The sequence below is a fragment of the Pinus tabuliformis genome, chromosome 5_2 (assembly GCF_031772625.1).
Source record: "Pinus tabuliformis cultivar Carrire ecotype Pingquan chromosome 5_2, CPIR1, whole genome shotgun sequence".
NCBI classification, from domain to species: Eukaryota; Viridiplantae; Streptophyta; class Pinopsida; order Pinales; family Pinaceae; genus Pinus; species Pinus tabuliformis.
This window is the reverse complement of record NC_142306.1, coordinates 195,032,349-195,042,903: the sequence shown is the minus strand read 5'-3', so window position 1 is coordinate 195,042,903 and position 10,555 is coordinate 195,032,349.

Sequence of the window (10,555 nt, the reverse complement as noted above, 5' to 3'; positions counted from 1 at the left end):
GGAGAATTTCTTCCAAAGCCACACTGTATGCTGATGACAAAGAGACCATGGTCCAGAATCAGGTCATCGCTCAGGTTAAAGTGTAGTGGAGGTACTTTACACTTGAGGAGGCTACTTGCGAATGTGAGGATATTATAAAAGAAACCTACCCAACCTTGTTTTGAAATGAGGCAGCAAAAGTATAAAACATCGAGGACGATGTTATTGTTTTAGAGGGGGAAGATGTAACACCCCTTTGTGGTCATGTAAATATTCTTTAATTAGAATGAACTATTTTTAGTATGATGACTATAAAGTCATAGGAAACTTAAATTGAAATACAACATGATGATGTATTAAATAAAATTGAGTAATAAAGATAAATTGGTGATTCCTTGGGAAAGAATGTTAGAAAATTATATATATTTTAGAGCAATGGAACACATAAAATATTGCAAAAATATAAACATAGAAAATGCATAAAACAAGAGACGCAAATATATACTTGGTTCACCGAATTTGGGCTACGTCCACGAAGAAACACCGAGTCCTTCCTTTTATATTATCTAACAAATCGAGGAGATACAACCTACAACAGATCCATTGTAATTCCCTCTTCACTCTCACACAATCTTCTTTCTCTTCCTTACTCAAAATACATATCTATATAGATGCAATACAATTCCCTCATATATAACATATAGCGAGGGGTTTCTTTGTCTTATCTCCGCCTAATGAATGACCCAGATTGACTATGAAATTACAACATTTTACAAGGAAACTCTTCGGGGGCAGTGCTGGGGGGGCCTCCCAAAGGCCCCTCCTCGTGGACACCCGTGGACCCCCCTGCACCGAATATCTTACGGCCGGCGTTCCCGCCCCATTATGAACTGGGGTCCAAAGTGGTGATACCTTTAAATATAGAAGATAATGAGGCTCCACACCTAACAAAGAATTTTAGTAATGAATTCCTTACCCAAAATTCAGAAAGGATAAACTTCCCTTAAATGGTCCTAAGAATACTTAGGAGTGGATTAATGTGATTTAATATGATTGGGAGGAAAAAACCTATTAAATCACTCAATGTGGGGAAAAAACAATAAGAAATGGTGAATAAAGTGTCACAGGGGAAAAAGCAATGTTTTAACGAAAAAGGGAAGATACTTTTTCAGAAAAAACATATATGTATAGGAAAATGCTAGGCCATAGGACTGCCACACCCTACAAAGCCAGACCTCGTTAAGGAAATTATGCTAGGGAAGAAGGCATAAAGTTGCTTTGGCCAGGATCACAAGAGGTTGTTGATTCTAGGAGGGGAAGGAGATCTCAGATCACGGGTGAACCTATGGTGAAGGTTCATGGTTGGGTGGCGAATTTTTCATCCCAAGGTTCTTGGGTTTGGTATTATGGTTAGAGATCTGATTGCTATTTATTTGAAGAATTTTTTTGTTAATAATTAATTAATTCTGTTTGATTCTTATTACTCTTTGGATGGTTACTATAGTCATTTTATTTATTATGATCTAGACATCGTGGGTACCCTGGTATATAAACATTGGGAATAATTAGGTAGCGATTTGAAATAGGGATTATGCAAAACATTTGAAGATTTTTTTTTATTGGAAATGTTCAAGAGAAGAGGATTAAAGAATATCAAATTAAAGTTGTAGAACTACCTTGGCTTACAATTTATAGTTAAGTTGGTTGGCCAATGAAACAATTCCAATAGGTAATCATAATTAAAGGTTTTGATTACTGTATACATAGAAATGTTCATGAAGTAACGATTTGTTGATACACTGGTAACTTGATTTCCATAAAAGAGTAATTAATTAGCCTAGTCTCACTAGTTCCCTAAGTTTTCAATCACTAACTTTAACTCTGCACTCATATTTTGTCAGTCTGAAGGGATATCGGAAATCAAGGAGAGTTATCAGTAAATAAATCTAATGTAAACTTCTCGAATTCAATTTGAGTTAAGAGTATAAGCTTATGAATAGAAAGCTGAAAGGCTAAATTCATAGGTGGGTATTTTTAAGGATTAATTGGTTAAAAACGCGCAAAGGCGTGATATTGTACTTGCCCATTTAGATAAGAGAAATCAGTGTGTTGAAATTTTAAAAAAGAATATTGCGCCTTCTATATATGAATAAGATTAACAATGCATCCGTAAGACAAATCTCTTATTCGGAGAATTCACATGAATATATTAGAGAAAGTATGACTAAAGAAGGTTGGAATTATATTATTAATATATTAGCTACATTACCTAGTGGAATAAACTTGTCTAAGAAAACCAACAATATATATCTAATCACATAGGATTGATTTTTGCATGCACGCACAATGGTTAAGAACAAGCTTGTATACAACTATATGTGCACCTAGAAACTACGAATGAACTGTTCAAGTCCCTATGCAATAGTACATCCGTATAATAATGCTCATGATTCATGTCGCAACCATTTAAAACACAAATTAATCATAAAAGCATACTAGATTGTAGTTGGAAAAAATGAAATGAGGAGTAAATACATAGATTAGGATAAATGTGACTATATACTCAGTTTATTGCCTTCATCATATCATGATACCATATTAAAGATATACGATGTCAAAATTGTTGTACCATCCATCATATAACGGAGTAATCTACTTTCAAACATTTGAAAACAAAACTGTTCGCCAAAACCTCTGAGAGAAACCAGATTTACATAATGTTGGCCAATTTTGATTACGGTAGAAGTATAAGTACCGGGAGGAAATTTTGCTACAAGGGTATGGCACAAAACCTTGTGCATACAACAAATTGCAGACGAAATTATATTCACTTGGAAGTAAAATAAAAAACATAATGGAAATTATTATATTAGTATGACGGTCAGTCATGTAATCCCGAACACATTCTGGCCATCACCAAGAAAAATGAAATAAACCAACCTAGAACAATATGAAGTTCATTAGTCGACAATTTTTTACATTTTGGAATTGGAGAACCCAAGAGCAACGTCGAACGTCATACCTGTATCTGGACCATTACAAAGAAATCTTAGCGGAAGTATCAGAAAATGAAAAGGGACATACGTAATTTAGGTATAATCTATTAGGTAAAGGGTTGGGGAGTAACTACTTGAGGTAAAAGCACTACCATATGAGATCCTCGCAACTGGATTAAATGTACTAGAAACTCATAAAAAGAAAAATGATATTACTCATTAATGGAAATCATTCTGGGAATTTAACAAATAACTGTGTATGAGAGGGAAGAAAACATATGTACTTGGTGGAGTATAGGGTGAAAGGTATAATCCTTACCCTTGTCGAGGGATTAGAGGAAAATGGGACTCAAACGACCAGACTGAAATGGAGAAAGGGTCCTATAAAAAAATAATGTTCCCAGAAAGGGAAATTAGAAATTTACAGCAACATTCTACGTTCTTTAATGGGGGTTTCAGGATGGTACCAATTAACAGTAGCCCAGAACCTACCCAGCGGTACCTATAAATTTCGAGCACCGAAATATTGGGCAATCCTTACCAGTGAGTTCTTTATTCCTGTACCCAGTAAAGTTAGCACCTTGAGGGTAATCACAAACATTATAGTTAGCATGAAAATGTTAAGACTGAGGAATTGAAATGGCATATATATATAAACCACCATGAATAGCCACAGAAAAAATGATTTCTTAGGTTCAAGAGTCGTGAAGATTTCCAAAATTTTCACAATTTTTTAACAGATACTCATTATTCCAAAAACCATTTGCTCAGTATGGTGAGGAGAGAGTAATAGTGAAGTACGAGAGCATACACGGTTACCATTGAAAAAATTACACCATGAGAATCAGATTAGATGAGAGACTCTTGAACCCGAGTCTTTATCCTTCCTGTCCAGAACACCCAGACAGCAATAAAGTCAGAGACTAGGAAACTAACGGCGTAAATAAATCCAAAAGACATGTTAACCTATATATTAAATCAATCAAGAGTAACCCATATGCATCATAGGGAATTATGTGCCTAAATCTATCGTGACAACTTGCAACAGAGAAAACTAATGATATAGTATTATATGAATCACATAAAAAATGCAATAACTTTAATGTGAGAAATGAGATGGTAACAAAAATCACAACCCATAAATTCGCAGTCGAACCTAGAATTGCCTGAACTGAGTGGTGCAACTACAGATTGAAGGAACATCTGCATGAGCGCAGGGGCCGCCACCTCCTTTGCACTATCCTGGTTCTGCTGCGACAACTATTGACACCATGATAACAGTTCGGGGCCAAGTGGGGTGCCTTGATCGAAGTTTTCTTCCCCACAACAGCGTTACAAATCAACCATGGAAACCTATATTCGAATCCATCGCCGATATTTTTTAGTGTGACAGAAAAGCATAAATGCAGCAAAACAAGAAAACCAAACGTGTTTAAGCACTGGTTTTTCTCGACAAAGCTAACTAATCTATTATATTATATACAGGTAAACAGTACATTCAAAAAAGACTGGCTGCCCAGGGCCGACTGTGGCTCCTTGGGTGGCTCTACTAGACTCAGAATTCTCCCTTGCAGGGCAGCATTTCCATTTTAAACCAAAACACATGACACAGAGATGTTCCCAGGTAGTAACAAAACGGCCCACGCAGGGGCAACCACCAAAAAGATGCATAACAGACTTTGCCTAGCTTACTTCCCATACTATAGTAACCGTGAACATGACCAAGAACTGAAAGGAAACAAACAAAGATATTAAGCATAACCCAGATACCAACTGAGACCTCGAACCTATACCCGTCGTGAGAGAGAGAAGTGTATGTTGGAGAGCACCTCTGAGAATTAGTCTTCTGGTTTTTCTTCAAGGATTCTACACCAGCCTTCGCCTTCTGGGATGTCGTCCCACATTGCCATAGGATCTTGCGCGGGGGCCGACAGCTCTTGCTCTTGAGGTCGAGAGGGGGCTTGCTGAAGCTCCCCTTCTGAACTACCCTCTGCATTAGATGGCTGCCCCATTGGGCGTTTCTCCCTATTGCCCTCTCGAAGTACCTCAGCAGGGACCGGTTGCGTTCCTTCTCCAATCTCCTCCGGAATTTTGGTGAAAAGAACTGAGATATGTGCATTAAGGCCAGCATTGTCCCGCGAGCTGCCCAGGGTAAAAATGACTGAGCCGAACGCTGGGAGCATGGGCGCACCATCATTGGAGCTGCCGGCCTCCAGAAACTGACTGGCTGGAATTGGTGTGGCTCCCGCCCTCCTGTAACAATAGCAGCAGCAGCAGTGATGGTGAACATCTGCTGCAGGGGGACGTGAGGACTCACCACGCCCAGTGCCTCTTCTACACGGCATCCTTTCACGCAGTCGCACCATGGTTTCAACGACGCCCTTAGCTTGTTCCAGAGCCGTGCTTGAGGGCCTGTTGCTACTGCGTTCACTCCCAATTGAGTGCTGTCCACAAATTGGCTCGAGGCAGAGCTCAACTGAGCACAAACAAAGGCCCGGATAAACAAGCAGAGAGCAAACCTCGTCCGAGTTAATATCTTCACTCTCAGCATCAACAGCGCAGCATTTTCTCGCAGAGATCTGAGTGGCTTTCTCGGCATTCTGAGCCCAGAACAGCACCATTCCATTCTTCTTAAACCAGCTAACATTCTCTTGAAACTTGCCCGCATTGAATGCTCGCTGCAGGCTCGCCATCGTTTCCAGTGTCTTCATTAAGGCTTCCATGATGCTTCTCCCGTCTTAACGTCTCGGCGGCGAGGAGCATTGAAGTCCTTTGATCCTCACGTGGCAGCACATGCTGGGCATGTGGCTCTCCAAGTCCTAGCTCGATGACACCCGCATCCGGGGCGACAGCCTCTCCTTGGATCAGGCTTTCACATTCCTGGAGCTGTTGCCTGTTAGGAATGATATTCGTGCTTCCAAATAGAAGGGGGAGATCAGTCTCGACCCCAATGTTGGCTAGGAGGTCAGCTATTTTGTTGCCTTCCCTTTTAGTGTGTATGAAGGAGATAGCTCTAGTGGTGCCTAACTTTTGTGCTGTGTCATTTAACCTTGCTTCTAGCCTCCAACTGGGTGCTACTTTCCTCGCTTGCGAGCCATTCTGTAATCGGGTAGCCATGCTGATAAGAATCTGGGAGTCGCCTTCTACAATCAGGGGTTGAAGATTGAGATTCCAAGCTTGCAGAAGGCCTTGCCAAAGCCCTTCCAACTCTACTGAGTTATTGGTATCCCACCCTATGTTCCCAAAATAAATTTGCATAGGAGTGCCTTCATGGTCCCTTAATATGCCACCGAATCCAGCTGCTCCAGGATTGCCTTTGGAAGCCCCATCGAAATTCAGCTTAAATGAGTTTTTAGGGGGAGGTTTCCAATGGCAGATGTTCTTGAGGTTGCTATTAGGTGTGCTGATCTTGAGCAAATCTTGAGGTAACTGCAGCTGCCAATTGTCTAGAATGTTATGCTCATTATCTGTGGATGGGAGATCTTCCTTAGTCCATACTTGAAGCGCCATCGTCTCTTGTATGTTCCTGTGAATCCTGCTCCAGGTTTCTTCTGAAGGCGATCGTTTGTTTTTGAATATGCGTTGATTTCTTTCCTTCCAGACATTCCATAGGACGATCCCCGGAATGATACTCCATAAATGGTTGAGGATCTTGCTTTTGTAGGGATGCTTTGGCCATTGTCTTATGGAGTTGATGATGTCGCTTTCCCCTCTGCATCTTTTTTGGCACCTGAAACTGACCTTATCCCAGAGTTGATTGGCTAGAGGACAGGTATCCAAGAGGTGTTGGAGAGTTTCTTCACTTTGAGAGCAGTTATGACAAATCGAGGGGCCATGAAAGTTCCGCTTTCTAAGCTTATCCCAAGTGAGAATTTTTTTATGTCCTACCAGCCAGAGAAAGTAGGAGATTTTTGGCCAGGGTCCGAGCTCCCATATTTTGCTCCACAAAGGGTCTGGAGGTGAGGGGAAATTGCATATCAGCTTGTAGGCTTCTGAGGTAGTATAGGATCCCTTGGGTAGGTATCCCCATCTGAGAATATCCCCACCGTTATCCTGCCTTATACATCTTTTCCTTAGCTCGATCCGCAGCTCTTCTTCCTTCCTAGCATCTGTGCTATTGAGAATTTGGTTGCTCTGTTTCCATTTTCTGAAGCCATACTCCATCTCCGGCAACCAGAATTGGTGAACTTTTTCTTGCTACTACTCCTGCCTATCTGGAATCAAAGAAGGGTGAAGAACATTTTTGAGTTTGGGCAATTGATTCCAGGCATCAGTCCAAAATCTTGCAGTGCATCCATTCCTGATTTCCCAGAAGCTGTGCTTTTGAATTAACTGATAGTGCTGTTTGGCAGCGTTCCATATTGGAGATCCCTTTTCGGTAGGAATGAATCTGATAAGTTCTTCTTGAGGTCTATTTCCGGCATATTTGGCTATCCAGATTTTGCCCCAGGGCTTATCTGGGTTAGTGATCCATTGCCACCAGATCTTGGCATTCATGATAGAATTGCTGTACTCAGGGTCCCTTAGCCCAATGCCCCCTTATCTTTGGGCATGCATACATTGGTCCATTTAACCAGGGCCCATTTGCGATTAGTGGCTGAGCTGCTCCATAGAAAATTATGCTGAAGGTTTCTTATGCCTTTTAGAACCCACTTTGGTGCTGCTAGAATAGAGAACAAGTACAGAGGCCTTGCCTGCAGGACCGATTTGATGAGGACAATTCGACTGGCTAAGTTAAGAGATCTATAAGTCCAAAGATTGAGACGGTTTTCAAGTTTCTCAAGAAGGGAGCGCCATGCGGGTTGTTTAATGGCTGAAGCCGTGAGGGGTGCGCCCAGGTATTTGGAGGGAAGGGAAGCAGAGGGGAAGCCCAGGATGCGAGAAACAACAGATTTGACCGAGGGTGGAGTATGAAAGAAGAAAACCTGCGATTTGGAACAGTTGATATGCGTGCCCGAGGCTTCCGAAAAATCCTGGAGGAGGGATTTAAGACGGAGGGCTTCTTGAGCAGAGGGATAACCAAAAAGCATAGTATCATCAACGAACTGCTGATGAGAGGTGGCTGAAGAGTTATGCACGGAGATGCCTTTGATCTGATGAGAATGGAGGGCCTGTTTAATGTGACGCCCTAGCCCTTCCGCCATGAGAACGAAGAGAAAGGGGGATAGGGGATCCCCTTGCCGGATACCCCTGGAGGGTTTGAAAGGGCGGGAGGGAATACCATTCACAAGGATTGAAAAATGAGTGGAAGTAATTAGGCTCATGATCCAACGGACCCAGGAGGAGCAGAAACCAAAAGCTTTTAGCATATGATGAATATAATTCCAACTTAGTTTGTCAAATGCCTTGGAAAGATCTAATTTAAGAAGCATACCTGCTTGCTTTGAGTCCTTGAGGGAATGAATGATCTCGTGAGAGAGTAGAATGCCATCCATTATGTGTCGCCCTTCCACGTACCCTGACTGTTTCGGAGAGATGAGCCCGGGAAGGAGAGGTTTGAGTCGATTTGCTATGACCTTTGATATAACTTTGTAAATGACATTGCATAATGCAATTGGCCTAAATTTATCAGGGGTGATGGAGTCCTCCTCTTTGGGGATAAGAGTAATGAAAGTGGAGTTGAGAGAGGGAAGAAGCCAACGCGTAGCGCTGGATTCTTCGACTATCTGCCAGACTTCCTCGTTTAAGCACTGGGTTTTAGGAATGTAAGCCTTAATCGTTAGATCTCTTAAATAGATTAGAACCATTGATCGAAAATCGAGACTAACAGCACTCCCGAGACCATGTGAAAGGTGCATGGTCCTTGAGACATGGCACAAAAAGATTGGAGGTGTAACACGCAAGGCTTACTCCAAATTCCGTCAAACGTCATGTGAAGGATAGGCAGTCAGTGCGCACTCGGGATGCATTTCATAGCATATGATTAAAATGAAAATTATATTCATCGGTTCTTTTAATCGTATATTTTAATGTTTGAATATATAAAACAGTTGGTAAAGTGCAAAGGGTGATATCCATCTGAGTGTTTTAAAACAAAGGATCAAAATTTTCACTTTGGATATATGAGGACTAAGAGGACTAAGGGTGCTATGTAACCATAGAGTAGAATGAAAATGTATATATAGATATTAACACAAACAACATAAACTAGTGTAAGTTGGGTACTATGTATACCATTTAATATTGGGTAAAATTCAAATGTAAAAAAATAAAAACTCGTAAGGATAGTAAGTACCTTATGGAGAATAGAGATAAATGACATGCTTTCAGTAGCAGGTCACTCCATTCTAGACCTTTGTTGATTAATAACAAGTTTTTCCTTTTTGCGGCTGTGTTTATTCTAGAAATTTGGGAATAATAAAAAGAATCCTGAAACTTCCTCTTCGAGAAGCTCCTAGAGTTTATTTTAAAATTTTACCTTGGATAACATCTTCGAATCCTATCTAATCCTAACTTGGATATATTGCACCTCTTATCCCTTGAGCTCATCCTCCTATCTCATGTGGATCTCAAGCCTAGATTGGTAAACGGATAAGAATTTTGGAACTACCATCCTATCTTATATATTTACTGTCATCCACAAGCTAGGGGTTGGATTTTGGAGATTGATTATGCCCTCATGTGGCTTCTTTAGATCTAAGAGAGTCATTATATTCATGCATTAGAGTGACATACATGTGTGCTTTGTGGAAAGGAAGGACATATCAACATCGGGGGTCGTCTACAAGATCAACTTCTATATTCAGTTTTAACTCTCTCCATTCCTATTAATAAAAAGTACAATATTTTTCTATATGTGATATTATTTTTACAATCATATATTTCAATGCCTTATTTATAAATAGAATAGAGTAATTAGATTATGCTACATAGATGTCATACATATTTGGCTTGTGTTGATTAAATTTGTAGGTTCTAATTATATTGATTGAAGCTAGGATTGGAGCATACAAATCGAGAGGATAGTGAAGCTTGTGACAGATTATGATTAAGCCTCTTTCCATTGTTCAATTACTTTAAGGAAAACATTAGATTCTTTGCTCTCTGTTGTTCTAGACATAGCCACTAGGTCTAGGGGGAGAAACTTCTATCTGTAGTCGTAGATTCTGCATAACATAGTGTTCCTTCATCTTCATTCCTGATGATCATATTATCTCCTTAGATCCTTAGGTTTCTTATAGCATGGTTTCCTTCTCCATCTCCTTCATCATCATCCTATCATGAAATAATAGAATATCTGTGACTACAATCCACCCAAGATAAGATGACATCGGTCTAATATACCGCTAGCCTAAGCTACTTCATGAAGTCTCTTGTTAGGGTTGGAACAGGTGATTGATTAAGCGATTGAGTTAGGGATTGTACAATTCTAGGGGCCAATGGATGGTACTGGGGCTTGAGACTACATAATGCACAGTTCAGGATGGCCAGGTTCAAAGGTCTACGCAGTTGAGGGAATCAAAGAATTAGGATGGAGGCTTGAGCCTTGAGACTACACAATTCATAGTCATAGAGGCCTGGGAAGAGGGTCTGTGTAGTTGAGGGGCTCAAGGGCTCAAGATGGAGGCTTGATGCTTGAG